The sequence below is a fragment of the Balaenoptera physalus genome (genome assembly GCF_965194825.1).
Source record: "Balaenoptera physalus genome assembly, chromosome: 21".
Taxonomy (NCBI): Eukaryota; Metazoa; Chordata; class Mammalia; order Artiodactyla; family Balaenopteridae; genus Balaenoptera; species Balaenoptera physalus.
This window is the reverse complement of record NC_138902.1, coordinates 31,517,801-31,536,709: the sequence shown is the minus strand read 5'-3', so window position 1 is coordinate 31,536,709 and position 18,909 is coordinate 31,517,801. Positions and strand designations below refer to the sequence as shown.

Below are 18,909 nucleotides of genomic sequence, written 5' to 3'. Positions count from 1 at the left end.
GAAAGGAAAGCAAATCCTCCCAACCAGAGAAACTGCCCAGGGGCTGGAACACAATGGCGGGCTGGCGTGAGGAGCCCTTAGAAAGGCCCAGAGCGTGGATGGGTGGGTGGCCATCTGGGATGCAAGGAATGCTCGAAGCAGGACCTGCCCAGCATTCCCCAGAGAGAAAAAAACCACCAAGCACACAGCTCTCCTCCCTTCTCTCTTCAACGCAGATACAGAGGCCTGTCAGGTACATCCACTTGGGAAAACGATAATTATAGTCACGCCCTGCCTGGTGAAGATATGCAGGTCACCTAAAAGCCTCTCCGTCAGGGTGAAATTTTAGTGCCATGGATTTAAGAGGAAATGTTTCCATTCAAAAAAAAATTCCTAAGAGAAGGAAGATGTTTTCCACTGGTCTTCAAACAGCGATACACTACTGTTAAGTGGTATCTAGATATGAGTCATGACGGGGCTGGGACGTTTCCCAGGAAGAGCCAGAGAAGGGAACAGCCCTGGACAGAGCAGACCCACAGTCAGCCGGCTCTGCTTCAGCGGCTGGAGACCAGGCGGCTGTTTGTTAGGCAGACCCCAGGCTTCTGGGAGAACCAAGACAGAAGAGGCTCCTGCAGGCGAGGCTTCCCGCTCATCAGCGGGTCTGACAGGCACGTTGTTTCAGCTGATCTGGGCACAGGGAGGGTCCTGATTACATCTGGGGGCCTGCGTGTCACAGAGGGTGGCACCGTGGTATGCGGCAGTCAGGCAACGCAAGGAGAGCCTGTTATGGTGACAGCTGGAGAAGAAATAAAATTCTTGTGGCCACTAAACAATCCAGAAGAAAAGATTCTCTACCTTCCGGGCATGCAATGAACCACAAAGTAAACCCTGAAGCAGAAGGCACCCCGAGAGAAGGGGACAACAATCGAACAGGAAACAGGACCCATGTCTTTCACAACGACCAGGGCTGGACCCAGCTGGCAGGGGCTCTCCTCTAAGGGCCTCAGGACCGGGAGGAGGTCCATTTGTTTGAGGAGCTGCACACAGAGAAGGCACCGAAGTCCTGGGGCCCCTTCAGATGCTCTGTCCAAAGCTAGCAACTTCCTGTAGTGGCCATGGGAGGAGGCAGAACAGAATCATGAAAGAACGCTAGGCCCACACGCACGGAGCTCTCCGTCCAGGTACTGGCTGTGCCCCGTGAGCTGCAAGACATGAGTCAGCCCCCCTGCTGCCTGCGTAGGCCCCCGGGGGACAAGGAAGGGAGGGGGACAGAGGGAAGCTTCGCCCCTTCTGTCACCAGCACCACAGAGCATCTCCAAGGTGATGCTCAAAGAGGCAAAAGCTGGCCACGCAGTCCTGGCATTTGGGACTAAATAACAGGATCCCACCCACCCAGAAACTCCGGGTGATGGCAGGACATAAAAAGAAAACAGCCCATTGTTAAAAAAGCCATCAATTCTACGGGTATTTGTTTTATGATTTTATTACTGTTTGTACTTTGCTGTATTTTTTTTTTTTTTTTTTTTAGTTTCTCAAGATAAACAAGCTATAACTAGGTCAGGTCAGTTCATTTCCTCCTGTATTTATGTATTTCCCACCTGCTCCAGAAAGGGCCCCGGGTGGTAACCTGTCCTTCCAGCAAAGTGACAGATGGGGTGAAAGCCCCTCCCAGAAAATACATATCTAAGCTCTCACCGTCTGCCCTAACCTGTAAGGGTTAACACACCTGCAGGAGTTAACTCACCTACAAGAGCTAACTCACCTGCAGGAGCTAACTCACCTGCAGGAGTTAACTCACCTGCAGTAGTTAATGCACCTGCAGGAGTTAACACACTTGCAGGAGTTAACCAAACTATGCAGGGCCCTGGGCTCCAGGCGCCAGAGGGGAGAAAGCACTGTGTATGGGCTGGAGCACAGAGGAAGGGCGGTCCAGTGAGCCGAGAGCTAGACAGGAACAGGCAGAGGCAGCTGGGGGTGGGGAAACGCCAAGGCCCAGCCTGTGCTGGCAGCACTCGGGGTGGCGGGTAGGTTAAGGACAACAGTGACATAAACCAGAGGCCCCGACACTCCTCTCTCCCAGGAGAGCAGCCTGGCGGCAGTCTGGGCAAAGCTGGTGCAGGAGCCAGAGAGGAAGCAGGACCAGCCCTTGCAGCTCCCACAGGTTGCAGTGATCAAATGTCAATGACCTGGATAAGGAGGCTGAGGGGACACAAGGTTGGGTAGAGACACTTACACTTCTGAAAACAGACCAAGGTTCCAAAGGGACAGATAAACCAGAGAAATGGCTAACAAAGCGGGGGTGAGGGAACACAGAATAAAAGGCAGATTTCTACCCAGAGAGAGAACAAGGCCAGCTACTGCCAAACTTGGGAGAAATCCACTTTTGAGGGTTGACGGATTTCAGCTCAGGGGACACCCTCAGTGGTGCAGCAGGAAGCGACAGGAGAAACAGAGAAAAGGTTTAAGCAGGATTTGGCTCATTGTGTGAGAAGGGATGAGGGAGGCCTCGGTGAGCGAGGGTTACACCCAGAGTTCAGGTAACTGTAAGAGGTGATTAGCCCTGGGGAAGCTAAAGACAAAACGAATCTAACCAGTTGCAGAGGATTATAGAATAATGACCCAGCGTTTAAAAGAAGGAAGGGGAAAAAAAAGAGATTGTCCCATCTGGCCGTACCTCCTCGGAACAGGTGACGCTAGTTTTGGGTCTTTATATTTCCTTTATGTTTTGTTTAAACTTTTATTATGAAAATTTCCAAATCTATTCAAAAGTATACAGGGTAGTATAAGAAGCCACCATGTACCCATAATAACCCCAGCTTCAGTTTCAATAATGATCAACATCTTGTCAGCATTGTTTCATTCTTAAAAAACAACTTAAAAGAAAATCCCAAACATCTCATCGTTCAGGTGACACTTCTGAGGCCCGTTTTAGCTCTACGATCCTACAGCTTTGAGAACTCAGTTAAGAGGAGTAAAACGGGCACAGATGCTGTAAACTGCCACTGACCAAAGGTTTAAACAAAGAAAGCCAACTCAAATATTGACTTGAAGTGTCCAACCCAGCATGATATTTAATCGTCATGCAAGAAGAAGGTACATATATACACACTGAGACTATTTAGGGTGCACCCACTCTACATCCAGCACTGCCTGAGGCACAGGAGTGAATAAAACAGAAAAAAATGAAATCCTTGTCCTAAGGATGCTTCTTTCCACATTGTCAAGTTTTGGCCAAAGGCAAAAACATCTTCCAGATTTAACCTGGCTCTCCTAAAGTGAGAGGCCAATCTGACACGAATCACAACCCAGTGTCACAAAGCAGTGTCTATCCCCCCTTAACTAACAAATTCCTTTCTTTTAAAAATGGCATTTGGAGGGGTCTTGCCACACTGGTGGCAGAGAAGGAGTTAATTTTCTGGCTCTCTAAACTTTTGATAATGCATCAAAAATCGTAAGTAAATGTATCCCTAATATGTAGATGTACTTATTTATAAACTGTATACATGTGCAAATATTTTCTGAACATTATGAAACATACAATTATGAATTTAAAAAGAAAGCTAAAAAATAAATATCTACAGAAGTTCTAATACATCCACCTGCACCCTAATAGATGGTCTCTCCCCACCCGGGGCACATGCACCCCATCTTGGAGACCAGCGCTCCACCTCCTCTCTGTCACCTGCCTGGCTAGAGCCTCTGTCAGTTCCCGACTACGGGCAGCAGTAAATACAACTGCTAACCGGAGCGCCTGCAAAAGCCCGCAGTGCCCCGGACGCAGGGTAACAGTGCCGGCCCAAGCTGCACACGGACTTTCCATCCAGGGGGAGACAAAAATACTCCGCGTCGCCCTGTGATGGAAAGAAGCGTGCCGGGGAGGGCAGTACAGCACAGGTCACAGGCACCCGGGCTAGTGCCGAGGCCAAGCGGATTAGGGGGGCTGCTCTGGAGGAAGGAGACTCTAGGCAAGGGCCCCCGGCAGGCTAAGGGCCTGGCTCATCGGAGGCGGTCTGTCCCGGGACCTCGGCTAGAGTCCCTGCGTGCCCTCCAGAGAGGCCCTGGAGTCTGACGTGCTGCTCTCTGACTCATGCCAGGAGGGGAAACACAGCCCCGCACTGCCTCCGGCATCTAGCCTGCTCGGGCTGCTGGGCATACCCTCTGCATTGCGGGTCCCTCCCCGGTGAGCTGGTTGGTTGGACAGTGTGACAGCAAGGTCCCTGCCAGCTGCTCAGTCTGGGGCGCCTCCGGAGATTTTCAACACCTTGATCTCAGCTACAAGATCTAAGCCTTGCACAGGATCATAACATACAACCCTGGACCGATGAAATGTACATTCTTGTCAGTGACACCGTCTATGAGACATCTGTCCATCTGAATGTCTCCTGGTCTCAATCAATCATCAGATAATACTAAGGACTTACTAGCAGCGAGGCCCTGTGTTAAACGCTGCTGAAAACACAGAAACGGCAGTGACTAGGTCTGCTAAGTGCACAGAGCTCAGTGCGTGGCTGGGGGACCTAGTGGGGAAGTGAGCTATGCGTGTACGAAGAGGCAAAGGAAGGGCAGGGGGGTGCCACTCAAAACGCGGAGTAACCAGCACAGCCAGGCACCAACCAACTGGAAAAGAAGAGCCCAACCCCCAGAACAGGGTTCAGGAGAGCCTCCCCGGACAGGCGCTAACCCTTCAGTTTCTGAATTAGGGGTGAGGGCTCTTGGGGTAGCAGCTGTCTTCTAACCGGAATGGGAGTGTTTCATCATTTTAACCACCAGTTGCTGTCAGCCGAGGGTTTCAGGGAGCGACGTGGAGTCTGAGGACTGCGAGGGTCCCTCTGGGGAAAGTGCCTCTGAAGAGCGGAGCGGTGAGCAACGAGGGTGGGACGAGGAACGTCACTGCGGACAGGGGACGGCAGGCACACAGGCCCGGGAGGCTCGGCCGGGGCACGGGACGGCAAGTCGGGTGGAAGACAGAGTCATGGGTGCAGAGGCCTGGGTTCAACCCTGTGCCACCAGAGTCTCTTTCCGAAAGTCCCAGCTCACGGTGGTTTGGGAGACTAATGGGAAACAGCAGGTTGGAACCAGACCCCAGAAGCCCCCGACAGCCAAGCTATGTGAAGACTTGGGGCCTTCCAGAGGGACCCTGGAAGGCTTCTGGGCGGAGGAGGGATTCGATCCGAACTCTGTGTTAGGAAGAGTCATCATCCCCCCTCTTTTTGTAACTGGGGACTTTTGCCGTCTACACGAGAGGCGGCAGACTCTGGATTCGGGCAGTGACACGGACAATGAAAGGAAGAAATGCATGGACAGAATAAGCAGAACCTGCTGACTGGCAGGATGGTGGGGCTCAAGTCAAGCATGACACCGAGGTCCAGCCATTCCTCGAACAGGCATAGGGCCCGGGAACAGACTCCATTGTGTGCCACGGCCCGAGGGGAACACAGTTTGTGTAACCTCGGTAAGTCACCTCCTCTCCTGCACCAGGTACTGCATCGGGCGATGAGTGAGTTAGGCTCAGGGACCCAGGAAACCTGGGGTGCGCTGGAGTGTCTCAGAGGTGAGGAAGCAACCGCGTCTCGAGTCTCTGTGATCTGGGATTCCCACCCCTCCCTCCTTAAACCATGGCAGCCCTGCTTTTATTTATTTCATATACTGGGGTTCTGCCTAAAACTGTCCTGAGGAAAGGAGGCCATAACCACTGGACTATACCTCTGTGCCTTCAAACCCTGCAAATCCACAATTCTATTCTCCTGTCTATTAAACGTTTCCAGCACGGTCTAGAACAAGACTAACTTCCAGGGCAGGCAAAGCCTTTTACTCTTTAATTTTCTAGAAAGTCACAGCTGTGTAGCAAGTGATCTTATCACTCGCCGAATGGAGCTGAATCAAAATCTGTTATCGTTTCAGCCCGCTGGTAGTAAAGACAGCGTGTGAATGAGACAGGGGATGACCAAGGAGCAATGATATGGAAGAAGAACCAGCTCTGTCCTCAGTCTTGCTGGATAATCTAGAACTTTCCAGGCCCCCCTGGACTAAGAACCCTTCAAGTTCAAGAAGCAGAGCCAATGGGCTTCCCTGGTGGCGCAGTGGTTGAGAATCTGCCTGCCGATGCAGGGGACACGGGTTCGAGCCCTGGTCCGGGAAGATCACACATGCCGCGGAGCAACGAGGCCCGTGAGCCACAACTACTGAGCCTGTGCGTCTGGAGCCTGTGCTCCGCAACGAGAGGCCGCGATAGTGAGAGGCCCGCGCACCGCGATGAAGAGTGGCCCCCGCTTGCCGCAACTAGAGAAAGCCCTTGCACAGAAACAAAGACCCAACACAGCCAAAAATAAATAAATAAATAAATAAAATAAATTTATAAAAAAAGAGAGAAGCAGAGCCAAGCCATTAGGCGCTCTGGCCCTGAAGCCAAACTGCCTAGGTTCAAACCCTGGTTTGGGAGACTTAATCCCTGCACCTGTTCCTTTACCTTTCGTAAAATATGGATAAAAGGAGGACCTACCTTACAGGGTAGTTGGGAGGATTAACTGCGTTAACAGATCTGAAGCACCAAGAACAGTGCCTGGCGCTGTTAGCTGTCGTTACCCCCTATCCTGTCCCTCAGCTGACACTGTCCTGCTCTGCAGCTGACAGCTGAGTCTGGAGGGAGAGACGAGCTCCTGCAGGAACTTTCTCTTTACTCTGGTTAACAAAAGAATAAATGGTACTCAGGGCATTTTGGCCTTCCGTATATGGACATTTCCCCACTACAAACCTGTGGGAAAAGTGCCAACTTCTATAGCGGCCAAATAAGTGTGCAAATGGACAGATAATACATTTAACAGAAGTCCCTCCAGAATGAGGAAATGGTGCAAAAGGCAGCCACATTTCCTCCTGTGATGCCCTAACTTCTTTTCACTTATCTTTCCAAAGCATGAAATCCTTATTTCAACAGCTTTTGACTAGAACACATGAACCCAGAAGTCCATTAAAACCATACACTAATAAAAATAATTTCCAAATCATTGTCAATTTCAACAATTTTAAAGCAGAACATGCCCAAACTTAAAAATATATATATTGGAATATATAAGAAGCTTGGTGAACTGTTCTGAAATAGACAGTTGTTCCTAAATATCCAACAATAGGGGAAAGGTAAATAAATTATGGCATATCCCATAAACCATATAAGGCAGTCACCTTCAAAACTCATTTTTTTCAAAAGTATGTCACCACATGAAAAAAACTGTTCATGATATAACTTAGGTGATTAAAATTAAATTATCAAAAATTTTATCTTCGATTAAAAATATACACCTAAGCTTAAAAAAAAAATCTGGAAAAACACAAAAAGGAAATACATGAAAATGTTAATAATATTCAATCTCTTGAAGAGAGGTCTTTGTTTTTTGGGGTTTTTTTTGGCCATACCATGTAGCTTGCACGATCTCAGTTCCCCGACCACGGACTGAACCCGGGCCACAGCAGTGAAAGCCCAGAATCCTAACCAGTAGGCCACCAGGGAACTCCCAGATTTATTTTTTATAGTTCACAAATTTTCTATAACAAGCATAGATTTTTATTACAACATTAAATGTATATATTATAAAAATGATGTCTTATTGTATACTGTATTTATATAAATATATAATTTTATTTATACATACAGATTTCTGAGGCAAATGGTTTTGACTTAGATATTAGACAGCTTTCAAATTTTTATATAAAACTTGAAAACTACATGGAGCCACCAGTCCTGAAATCTTAGATTCTAGAGACACGATGCTGGCATCCAGCCAAATGTATTCTTCTGCAGCAGCAAAACAGTCCTCACCTCCAGCTAAGTTTTTGGCCAAAGAAAGTGCCATCCCTCCAAGCCGGCCAAATTTCAGGGAAGGCTCTGTCATATTTCACCCTTCCCTCTTGATTCCACAAAAGTTATGACTAATACCTGTGTCGCCTCCAACACAGTTAAGAAATTCTAAATGTTAGGATGTGAGAAAGCAGAAAAATGAACCGAACTCAAATTATGTGACCCTTTTCTCTTGTCACTGTGGTACAAATTATGTATCACCTCGAGCTTACACAAACTAGGATTTCTTAAGAGCTGGCATTCAGCATTTTAGATGAGGAACGGGCGAGGAAATGGCATGGAGTTGTGGACACAGGCACTGGTAAGTTTGCCTCTACCTTCTAGTTCATCATGTCCAGCTATGACTTCAGGGTCTGTGCTTGTTTAAAAGCTCTCCAAAGCTCCTTTAAGTACTAGAACGTTGAAACTCAAACTCAACCCCTGGCACCTTCTCTGTTCCCTGAGCGTCAAAGCAAAGTGACTCTAATGTGTTTGTCTGGACATCAAGTTGGACCGATAACCTTCAATAGAAACTCTGGCATCTTTGATCTTCCTCCTGACTGGCCACGGCCTGTCAGAGAGCAGAGCTTGAAGAGGACTTAGGATAACTACAGCTCTGAGCTGCCTTAAAGGATGTTCTTTTGTATTTTCTAAGACAGGAGTCTAACGCATTGCATCATCCAAACAATACTGTTCACAAAACGTGATTAATTCTGTCAACACTGACAGAATTTGGTTATAACAGATAGTAAATGCAAAAGAATAATGGACATAGGTGGCAAATCTGCACAATAAATTCAGCAACCGACCTTAAAAAATTATCTATTCCCCCAAGGTTACTGAGTATCACATCTAGAAATTACTACTATTCCTACAGTCTCGCTGTTTCCAGAAAAGTGAAACTTCAAGGGAGAGAGGGGAAATCCCCAGCTGTAATGACAAAACAACATGATCTTTCCCCAGCCCCTCTTCCAAACTTCCACAGGACAGCTACATCAAAAACCAAAGATGTAGCCAGCCCTGGATATCAAGCAGGACACTGTGGCATGCGGCACACTGTCAGCTATTCTCAACCAGAAGCAGAGACAGTTATGAACACTTGACCTTTGTGATATAAATAGACACCTGTCTCTACCTGCCTTTGTCACAAGTATCTATCTCTTAAATGCCCCAAATTTAAAAGCCCAGAGATTCTTTTTAGTCAGGCTCCCCACAACAATAATAAAAATACTGCCAAACTATGCATAACAGAGACGGGAAGGAAATAGGTCAACATGCTTATAATTGTGAGAGAAGGGTGATTTAATAAAAGTCTTTTCATTTTACAGCAAATGCAGAAAACAGAAATCTGTAACACATGGTCTATGATGCGTCTATCTTATTTTAAGTGAGGGAGGGAGGTAAGAAGTGTGCTGCTCTTCAGGGTTTGCTTTTTCTAGTCACAGAATTTTAGCTGTGAAAGACTTTGGTCTAATGCAGTCTTTTCCAAATGAGGAGTCAAGTTTCATACTGGGAAGGGATGCTCCCAGTTGAGTCAGAATAAGAAAGTCTCCCAGGACTGGCTCTACCCTGATGGCAAGCGAAGGTTCCTTTGAAAGTCCCACCTTCTCAAGCCCACCCAACCAGACTGTCAACTCAGACCTTAAGTTTTAAGCCAATCTAACCTGCCACCTCCACCTGAAAATGCTGAATCAAACCAGAGGTTTTGACTGGCTTTTTGTTTGTGTTAAGCAAATAATTATTTACAATGAGATAATCACAGGTGAAATTTGTGTCAGAAACTGTGAAATTTAACCAGTGTCTCTTACGCTAAGCAAAGGTCAAAAATAAAAGTAAGGATATTAACAGTTAGGGCACTCTGTATATTCCTGCACCAACAAGAAGCTTAAAAGTCTGAACTTTCAAAGGCAAAGGCACTTTTATAATGGTCTTAGTTAAGCTCCATAACCTTGAAAGCGAGTGGGGTGGGGAAGGAGTTTGCAATTCTAACGTACACACTGATTAGCAGGAGCATCTGTCTCTAGGTTCTCGTGCACGTGTTCATTCAAGTCACCGTCTAGGCTACAAGGTAATAGATAACATGATTTTTGCTTCCTAATTTCAAAACATGCCAGGCTCTTTAAATGACTCCATCACGGCCATGTGCAGCGGATATGGGCACTCCTCTGCAGGCACCGCGAGAATTTCCACATGGTGGCAACCGGCTTTTGATGCTGCCTTTGACCCTCCCGCGGGCGCTGCGCGCAGGGGCCACCGTCACGCCGAGGCTGGGAGACCGCCTGCTCCGATGCTTCCACGCGCGGTCCGAGCGCGCCTGAAACCCCGCCACGGGGGCAGGAGGGAGGCCGCGGCCCAGAGAGCACCGTCACGGCCCCGCGGGATCATCGTCTGTTATCTGCAGCTCCGGGTCCGGCTTCCCACCGGGCCGATCCCCGCCGCCACACAAACAAGGACCCGGTCCGGCGGCGCGCGTCACACGCACCACGCCGTGCACCAGCCCCAAGCCCGCGCCGCCCGCGGGGAGCTGCGTGCCGGCATCCCCGGCTCCGGCACAGGAAGCGGCGGCGGCTAGGGCGGCCCGGAGGCCCCGCTGCGGCGGGAACCCGAGGAACCGCGGGGCAGAGGCCGGAAAAGCGGAACGTCCCTGCGAGCCGAGGCCCTGTTCGCGTGCCTCCGCTGCGGCCGCTACCTCCTGGGCTCCGGCCGGCAGGGCAGCCTCAGCCCCGCGCCCCGCCGAGACGCCGGCGCCGCAGCGGGCACGGATGCGGCTCCCCGCGGCAGGAGCACTCACCTCCTCCACAGACTCTCCCGTCCACCGCCGGCTGTCACCGCAGCCCACTGCTGACCCCTAGCCGCCTCCGGATCCTATTTAAGGGCGCCGCCGCCGCTGCGTGCGCTGGCTACGCCCCAGGCCCTGCCGCCTTGGAGCCAGGCTGCGGCGGGTGCTCGTACCGCGCCCACCCCGCCCTCAGGCCCCGCCCCCACAGCAGGCCCCGCCCCGCCCGCCGAGCGCTCGCCTTCCCATCTGGTCGCGCGCATGCCGGGAGGGCGCGGAAAGGCCCGGGGCACACGTATCTCTAGTCGTCCGAACTGCCGTGGATTTCATAACGAGTCCGAGGAAGGGCAAGGGGTAAATTGTGGTCGCTCAGCCCGGAAGGCTGTGGTGCCGAGGCGGCCGGGAAACGCCCTTTTGCGACTTCCACCCCCAACTGCGTGCCCCGCTGACTCCTTGGCGGGCGGGGGCTTTTGCAGGGAGGGGCCCTGGGGGCCCGAGGATTTTCCTTTCCTATTTTCTTCGGCAGCGACGTGCGCAACCCCTTTTAACCTGGTTTCACTACGGCCCCCACATAGAGTTTCGCCACACTCCCTGGCTGGGAAGGCTCTGGTCTGGATTTCTGCAGAGCCCTGGACATGAAGCAACCCGGACGGGTGAGCCCGGGTATAGGTGGAGCAGAGCGCAGGCTCGACATCGCTCAAGGGCAGTGTTCACCTGACAATTCTTGTGGCCTGTCCACTGCTCAGTCCTGGCTGTGCGATTTTGAGGACTTCTGTCTGCGAGCATGCGATGCCGATTTGGGGCTTTCAGAAGCCAACGCAATATTTTTCAGGCTCGTAGCCCAAATGTTACTTTTTCCTCTTAGCACCTGTGGCCTGCCAGTATCCTTAACCTCTAATACCGGTGGTCCCAGTTACCGTGGCGCTTGTGCCCCGCGGTGCGTGGAGGGCTCTTGTCTAGTACTGCTTGGAATTGGAGGCAGGAGAAGAATTATTGTTATAATAAACACCTCTAATAATGACAGATGAATTTTACTGAAACATTTCACACACATTATCTTATTGAATCTTCATCATAACCCTATGAGGTGGGTGCAGTCATTATTCCCTTTTCACAGATGCAGAAACTGAGGCCCAGAGAGGTTGAATGCTAGTGAGGGCAAGTCACTGGGAAATCAGGCAGTCGGCCTCCAAAGCACGTCCATAATAGGCTGCGCAAGTGTACTTGTACACTGTACAGTACAGTACAAGTGTACTTGTGCTTACATTCTGGTGAACTTGTGCTCACGGAGACCTCAAAGCAGACTGCAGCTGACTCCATGATAACCTCCTAAGGACTTCCCCTGGGCTTCTCTCACTGCTCCAGAACATCTGAACGTGGCAGCAGTACTTGCTTCCTGCACGGTGGTCCACTGATGATGAGGCAGCCCACACCCCAGCGGCCTCTGTAACAGCTCACTTCTAGGCCCCCTTCTCCATCTAGATCTGCTAGATCTTGACTCTCCATTTAAAAGAAAAAAATGGACTCCACTTTCATTTGTATGGGTTTCCACTTGCTAACCCTGGATTTAGATCTCTGCCTGTGTCTCCTTCTCCCCACCCGTGATTTCATCATTTCAGCCCCTCCTTTGCCCCCTGGCTTCTCCTGCCGGTCCTTCAGCCCCGGTACCGCCTCAGATGCTTCCCAAGGTCTGTGGTGCATTAGTGTGCTGGGGCAACCATAACTAAGTGCCACAAACTGGGTGGCTTAAGCAACAGGAAAGTATCCTCTTACAGTTCTGGAGGCTAGATGTTCAAAATCAAGGTGAGAGCAGAGTTGCTTCCCTCTGAAGGCTGTGTGGGGAGACTCTGTTCCGGGCCTCTCTCTAGAGCCATCCTCTCCCTATGTCTCCTTGTGTGGCTTTCCCTCCATATGTGCCTGTGTCCAGATTTCTCCTTATAAGGACACCAGTCCAACTGGATTAGGGTCCACAATAATGACCTCACTTTAACATGCTTACCTCTGTAAAGACTCTATCTCCAGATAAGGTCACATTCTGAGGTCCTAGGGATTAATACTTCAACATATAAATGGGGGGGGGCCCTCAATTCCACCCATAACATGTCACAGTTGTTATTGGCTGCCTCCTCTTATCCCTTCCCTCTCCAAGGACACTTTTCTCCTAATGAGCATGCCTGTCCCTGGGTTCTAGCCCTTAATTCAGGCTCTAGACTGGGACCGGCACACAACCGGGGATTGCATCTCAATTCCTAGCCTGCTGGCAGAAGCTACTGTGTGATGCTGGGAAGCAACTTCACTCCCCAGAAGTTCAGGTTTCCCGTCGGGAATTAAGGGGGCTAGATGAAATCATTTCTCAGGTCCTTTTCGGCACTAACACTTTTTTTTCTTTTAACATCTTTATTGGAGTATAATTGCTTTACAATGTTGTATTAGTTTCTGCTGTATAACAAAGTGAATCAGCTATACATATACATACATCCCCATATCCCCTCCCTTTTGCGCCTCCCTCCCACCCTCCCTATCCTACCCTTCTGGTGGTCACAAAGACTTTTTAAAAAACCTTTGCTCCGTAATCATTTCAAAAACTTTCACAGTTTATGGGGTTGTCCTGTGACCATCAGATACAGACTTGATGGGTGGCAGTATTGCACAGAAGTTGAGAACACAGGCTTTGGGGTTGGGCCAACCTGCATAAAGCCCCATTCCATCCTCTGTAAAACGAGATTAAGAGTACGTACCTTAGAAGGGTGTCACAAGGATTGCCATCCTCTGGCCTCAGTCTTCTCATTAAATGAAAGTTCCAGACTCCACAGTTGGGGGTTCCATTTTGTGACTTGCGTACAAGTAGGAATCCAGTCTCAAACCTCTTTTCTACTTTATTTCTTCCAAACGCCTCTCTACCTGAGCGACCACGAGCCAACTGGAGGCTTCAGTGCAACGAATTTCCTAACAGAAGCTTGAGTCTTCTCAGTTGTTCTCACCCCCATTACATTTTGGCTTGATTAGAATTTTGTGGCTAATTCCAGCTAGATCTAAATCTACATCAATCTTCTAGAGAAGCTAAAGTGAGTCAAAGTCCTCCTTTGGAGACAAGCTGAGGGGCAGGTTGACAATGGCCTTATCTCCAAAGCCCTCACTTGCAGTTGCCCCCTGCGAAGTTGTGATGATTATTAATCGTCTATATCTGTTGCTTTTGAGCATGGTCCTCTGAACTAAGCCACATCAGTTAATAATGGCTGGATTGTAAAGCAACTATATTCCAATAAAAAAATTTTTTTTAATGTATGAACAATTAAAAAAAAAATGGCTGGGACTTCCCTGGTGGTCCAGTGGGTAAGACTATGCGCTCCCAATGCAGGGGGCCCAGGTTTGATCCCTGGTCAGGGAACTACATCTCGCATGCATACCACAACTAAGAGTTTGCATGCCGCAACTAAAAGATCCCGCATGCCACAACGAAGATCCTGCGTGATGCAACTAAGACCTGGCACAGCTAAAATAAATAAATTAATTAAGTAATAATGGCCAATGTGCTTTTACTTCCAGACCTTGGGAGGTGGATGGTTAAAGAAAGGGTTGGCATCAGTGGCTGGGCATTTGTCACTCAGTCTGTTTGGAGGCTACATCTACGTTAGACATATAACCATCTCCCCCATGAAACTGTAAGTGTCTGGAGAGCAGGCACCGTATCCTATTAATCTTCATAAACCACCACCACCCTGCACGCCTATGCAAGTCCTAGCATACTATTTACACACAGTACGTACTCAGTTGTTGAACTGGACATACTTTTCTAACTATTCACACATGATCAAACAAGCGTGGATCCAGGTTTTGTGGAACTGGAAGTTTATATAATTTAGAGGGCCTCCTTCAGAACATTACAAAGTTGAATACAAAAGAGAACGTTTCTATAGATTGAAACAAGAAATAACAATAAATTTCAAATCTTAAAACTTTATAACACCATACATTTCACAAAAACTAGGAGAAATCTAAACATTTTATTAATTTTCTCCGACCTCTATAATAAGTTTTTACCCCTACCATTTTGGCTGCATACTCATTAATTGCTTCTTTATATGAGATTTTTTTAAAGTTTATTTATTTAAAATAATCTCTATTTTTAAAAATACTTATTTATTAATAAATTATTTATTTATTTATTTATAGCTCCATTTGGTCTTCATTGCTGTGCATGGGCTTTCTCTAGTTGCGGTGAGCAGGGGCTACTCTTCGTTGCGGTGCGCAGGCTTCTCGTTGCGGTGGCTTCCCTTGTTGCAGAGCACGGGCTCTAGGCACACGGACTTCAGTAGTTGTGGCACATGGGCTCAGTAGTTGTGGCTTGCGGGCTCTAGAGCACAGGCTCAATAGTTGTGGTGCATGGGCTTAGTTGCTCCGTGGCATGTGGGATCTTCGCGGACCAGGGCTCGAACCCGTGTCCCCTGCATTGGCAGGCGGATTCTTAACCACTGCGCCACCGGGGAAGTCCTAAAATTATTTTTTAGAACAGTTTTAGATTTACAGAAAAATTGCAGAATTTCCATAAACTCCATATCCAATTTCTGCTATTATTAATATCTAACATTAGTATAGTATATTTGTTTTTAGTTTTTGCTTTTTTTAAAAAATTTTTTTATTCTTGAATTTTATTTTTTATTTTTTTATGCAGCAGGTTCTTATTAGTTATCTATTTCATACACATTAGTGTATATATGTCCATCCCAATCTCCCAATTCATCCCACCAACACACCCCCGCCGCTTTCCCCCCTTGGTGTCCATACGTTTGTTCTCTACATCTGTGTCTCTGTTTCTGCCTTGCAAATCAGTTCATCTGTACCATTTTTCTAGATTCCACATATATGTGTTAATATACGATATTTGTTTTTCTCCTTCTGACTTACTTTACTCTGTATGACAGTCTTTAGGTCCATCCACTTCTCTACAAATGACCCAATTTCGTTCTTTTTATGGCTGAGTAATATTCCATTGTATACATGTACCACATCTTCTTTATCCATTCATCTGTTGATGGGCATTTAGCTTGCTTCCATGACCTGGCTATTGTAAATACTGCTGCAATGAACATTGGGGTGCATGTGTCTTTTTTTTTTTTAATTTAATTTAATTTATTTTTTTATACAGCAAGTTCTTCTTAGTTATCTCTTTTTTTTACTGTTTTTATCTTTTTTCTTCATTTTTAAAAAAAAATTATTTATTAATTTATGTTTTGAATTTTAGAATTTTATTTATCTTTTTATGCAGCAGGTTCTTATTAGTTATCCATTTTATACATATTAGTGTATATATGTCAATCCCAATCTCCCAATTCATCACACACACACCCGCCGCCACTTTCCCCCCTTGGTGTCCATATGTTTGTTCTCTACATGTGTCTCTGTTTCTGCCCTGCAAACCGGTTCATCTGTACCATTTTTCTAGATTCCACATATATGCGTTAATATACGATATTTGTTATTCTCTTTCTGACTTACTTCACTCTGTATGACAGTCTCTAGGTCCATCCACGTCTCTACAAATGACCCAATTTCGTTCCTTTTTATGGCTGAGTAATATTCCATTGTATATATGTACCACATCTTCTTTATCCATTCATCTGTTGATGGGCATTTAGGTTGCTGCCATGACCTGGCTATTGTAAATAGTGCTGCAATGAACATTGGGGTGCAGGTGTCTTTTTGAAGTATGGTTTTCTCTGGGTATATGCCCAGTAGTGGGATTGCTGGGTCATATGGTAATTCTATTTTTAGTTTTATAAGGAACCTCCATGCTGTTCTCCATAGTGGCTGTATCCATTTACATTCCCACCAACAGTGCAAGAAGTTTCCCTTTTCTCCACACCCTCTCCAGCATTTGTTGTTTGTAGATTTTCTGATGATGCCCATTCTAACTGGCAGGAGGTGATACCTAATTGTAGTTTTGATTTGCATTTCTCTAATAATTAGTGATGTTCAGCAGCTTTTCATGTGCCTCTTGGCCATCTGTATGTCTTCGGAGAAACGTCTATTTAGGTCTTCTGCCCATTTTTTGTTTTTTTAAATATTGAGCTGTGTGAGCTGTTTACATATTTTGGAGATTAATCCTTTGTCTGTTGATTCATTTGCAAATATTTTCACCCATTCTAAGGGTTGTCTTTTTGACTTATTTATAGTTTCCTTTGCTTAGCAAAAGCTTTTAAGTATCATTAGGTAGGTCCCATTTGTTTATTTTTGTTTTTATTTCCATTACTCTAGGAGGTGGGTCAAAAAAGATATTGCTGTGATTTATGTCAAAGAGTGTTCTTCCTGTTTTCCTCTAAGAGTTTTATAGTGTCCAGTCTTACATTTAGGTCTTGAATCCATTTTGAGTTTATTTTTGTGTACGGTGTTAGGGAGTGTTCTAATTTCATTCTTTTATATATACCTGTTCAGTTTTCCCGGCACCACTTATTGAAGAGACTGTCTTTTCTCCATTGTATATCCTTGGCTCCTTTGTCATAGATTAGTTGACCATAGGTGCGTATATTGAAGAACGCTTGCATCCCTTGGATAAGTCCCACTTGATCACGGTGTGTGATCCTTTTAATGTGTTGTTGGATTCTGTTTGCTAGTATTTTGTTGAGGATTTTTGCATCTATATTCATCAGTGATATTGGTCTGTAATTTTCTTTTTTTGTAGTATCTTTGTCTGGTTTTGGTATCAGGGTGATGGTGGCCTCATAGAATGAGTTTGGGAGTGTTCCTTCCTCTGCAATGTTTTGGAAGAGTTTGAGAAGGATGGGTGTTAGCCCTTCTCTAAATGTTTGACAGAATTCACCTGTGAAGCCATCTGGTCCTGGATTTTCATTTGTTGGAAGATTTTTAATTACAGTTTCAATTTCATCACTTGTGATTGGTCTGTTCATATTTTCTATGTCTTCCTGGTTCAGTCTTGGAAGGTTTTACTTTTCTAAGAATTTGTTCATTTCTTGCAGGTTGTCAATTTTATTGGCATAGTGTTGCTTATAGTAGTCTCATAGGATGCTTTGTATTTCTGCAGTGTCTGTTGCAACTTCTCCTTTTTCATTTCTAATTTTATTGATTTGAGTCCTCTCCCTCTTTTTCTTGATGAGTCTGGCTAATGGCTTATCAATTTTGTTTATCTTCTCAAAGAACCAGAGTTTAGTTTTATTGATCTTTGCTATTGTTTTCTTTGTTTCTATTTCATTTATTCCTGCTCTGATATTTATGATTTCTTTCCTTCTACTAACTTTGGGTTTTGTTTGTTTTTCTTTCTCTAGTTCCTTTAGATGTAAGGTTAGATAGTTTATTTGAGGTTTTTCTTGTTTCTTGAGGTAGGATTGTATTGCTATAAACTTCTCTCTTAGAACTGCTTTTGCTGCATCCCATAGGTTTTGGATGGTCCTGTTTTCATTGTCATTTGCCTCTAGGTAGTTTTTGATTTCCTCTTTGATTTCTTCAGTGATCTCTTGGTTATTTAGTAATGTACTGTTTAGCCTCCATGTGTTTGTGTTTTTTACATTTTTTTCCCTGTAATTTATTTCTAATCTCATAGTGTTGTGGTTGGAAAAGATGCTTGAAATGATTTCAATTTTCTTAAATTTACTGAGGCTTGATTTGTGCCCCAAGATGTGATCTATCCTGGAGAACGTTCCATGTGCACTTGGGAAGAAAGTGTAATCTGCTGTTTGGGGATGGAATGTCCTATAAATATCAATTAAATCTATCTGGTCTATTGTGTCATTTAAAGCTTTTGTTTCCTTATTAATTTTCTGTCTGGATGATCTGTCCATTGGTGTAAACGAGGTGTTAAAATCCCCCACTATGATTGTGATACTGTCGATTTCCTCTTTTATAGCTGTTAGTATTTGCCTTATGTGTTGAGGTGCTCCTCTGTTGGGTTCATATAAATTTATAACTGTTATATCTTCTTCTTGGATTGATCCCTTGATCATTATGTAGTGTCCTTCCTTGTCTCTTGTAACACCCTTTATTTTAAAGTCTATTCTATCTGATACAAGTATTGCTACTCCAGCTTTCTTCTGATTTCCATTTGCATGGAATATCTTTTTGCATCCCCTCACTTTCAGTCTGTATGTGTCCCTAGGTCTAAAGTGGGTCTCTTGTAGAGAGCATATATATGGGTCTTGTTTTTGTACCCATTCAGAGAGCCTGTGTCTTTTGGTTGGAGCAGTTAATCCATTGATATTTAAGGTAATTATCGATATGTGTGTTCTGAATTACCATTTTCTGAATTGTTTTGGGTTTGTTTTTGTAGGTTCTTTTCTTCTCTTGTGTTTCCCACTTAGAGAAGTTCCTTTAGCAT

General features: G+C 46.1%; 1 protein-coding gene across 2 annotated transcripts in view; it reads right to left on the bottom strand.

The window, feature by feature from the left end:
- The window catches only part of ACSL1 (acyl-CoA synthetase long chain family member 1), a 67,518-nt gene extending 56,278 nt beyond the window's left edge, over window positions 1-11,240 (bottom strand). Inside the window, exon 1 of one of the 2 annotated variants that reach the window (XM_082444805.1) lies at window positions 10,599-11,240. The gene's annotated coding sequence lies outside the window, so the exon portion shown is untranslated. The remainder of the gene's footprint in view (window positions 1-10,598) is intronic. The other variant, XM_082444804.1, reaches the window with a different exon arrangement.
- Window positions 11,241-18,909: the final 7,669 nt, after the last annotated feature.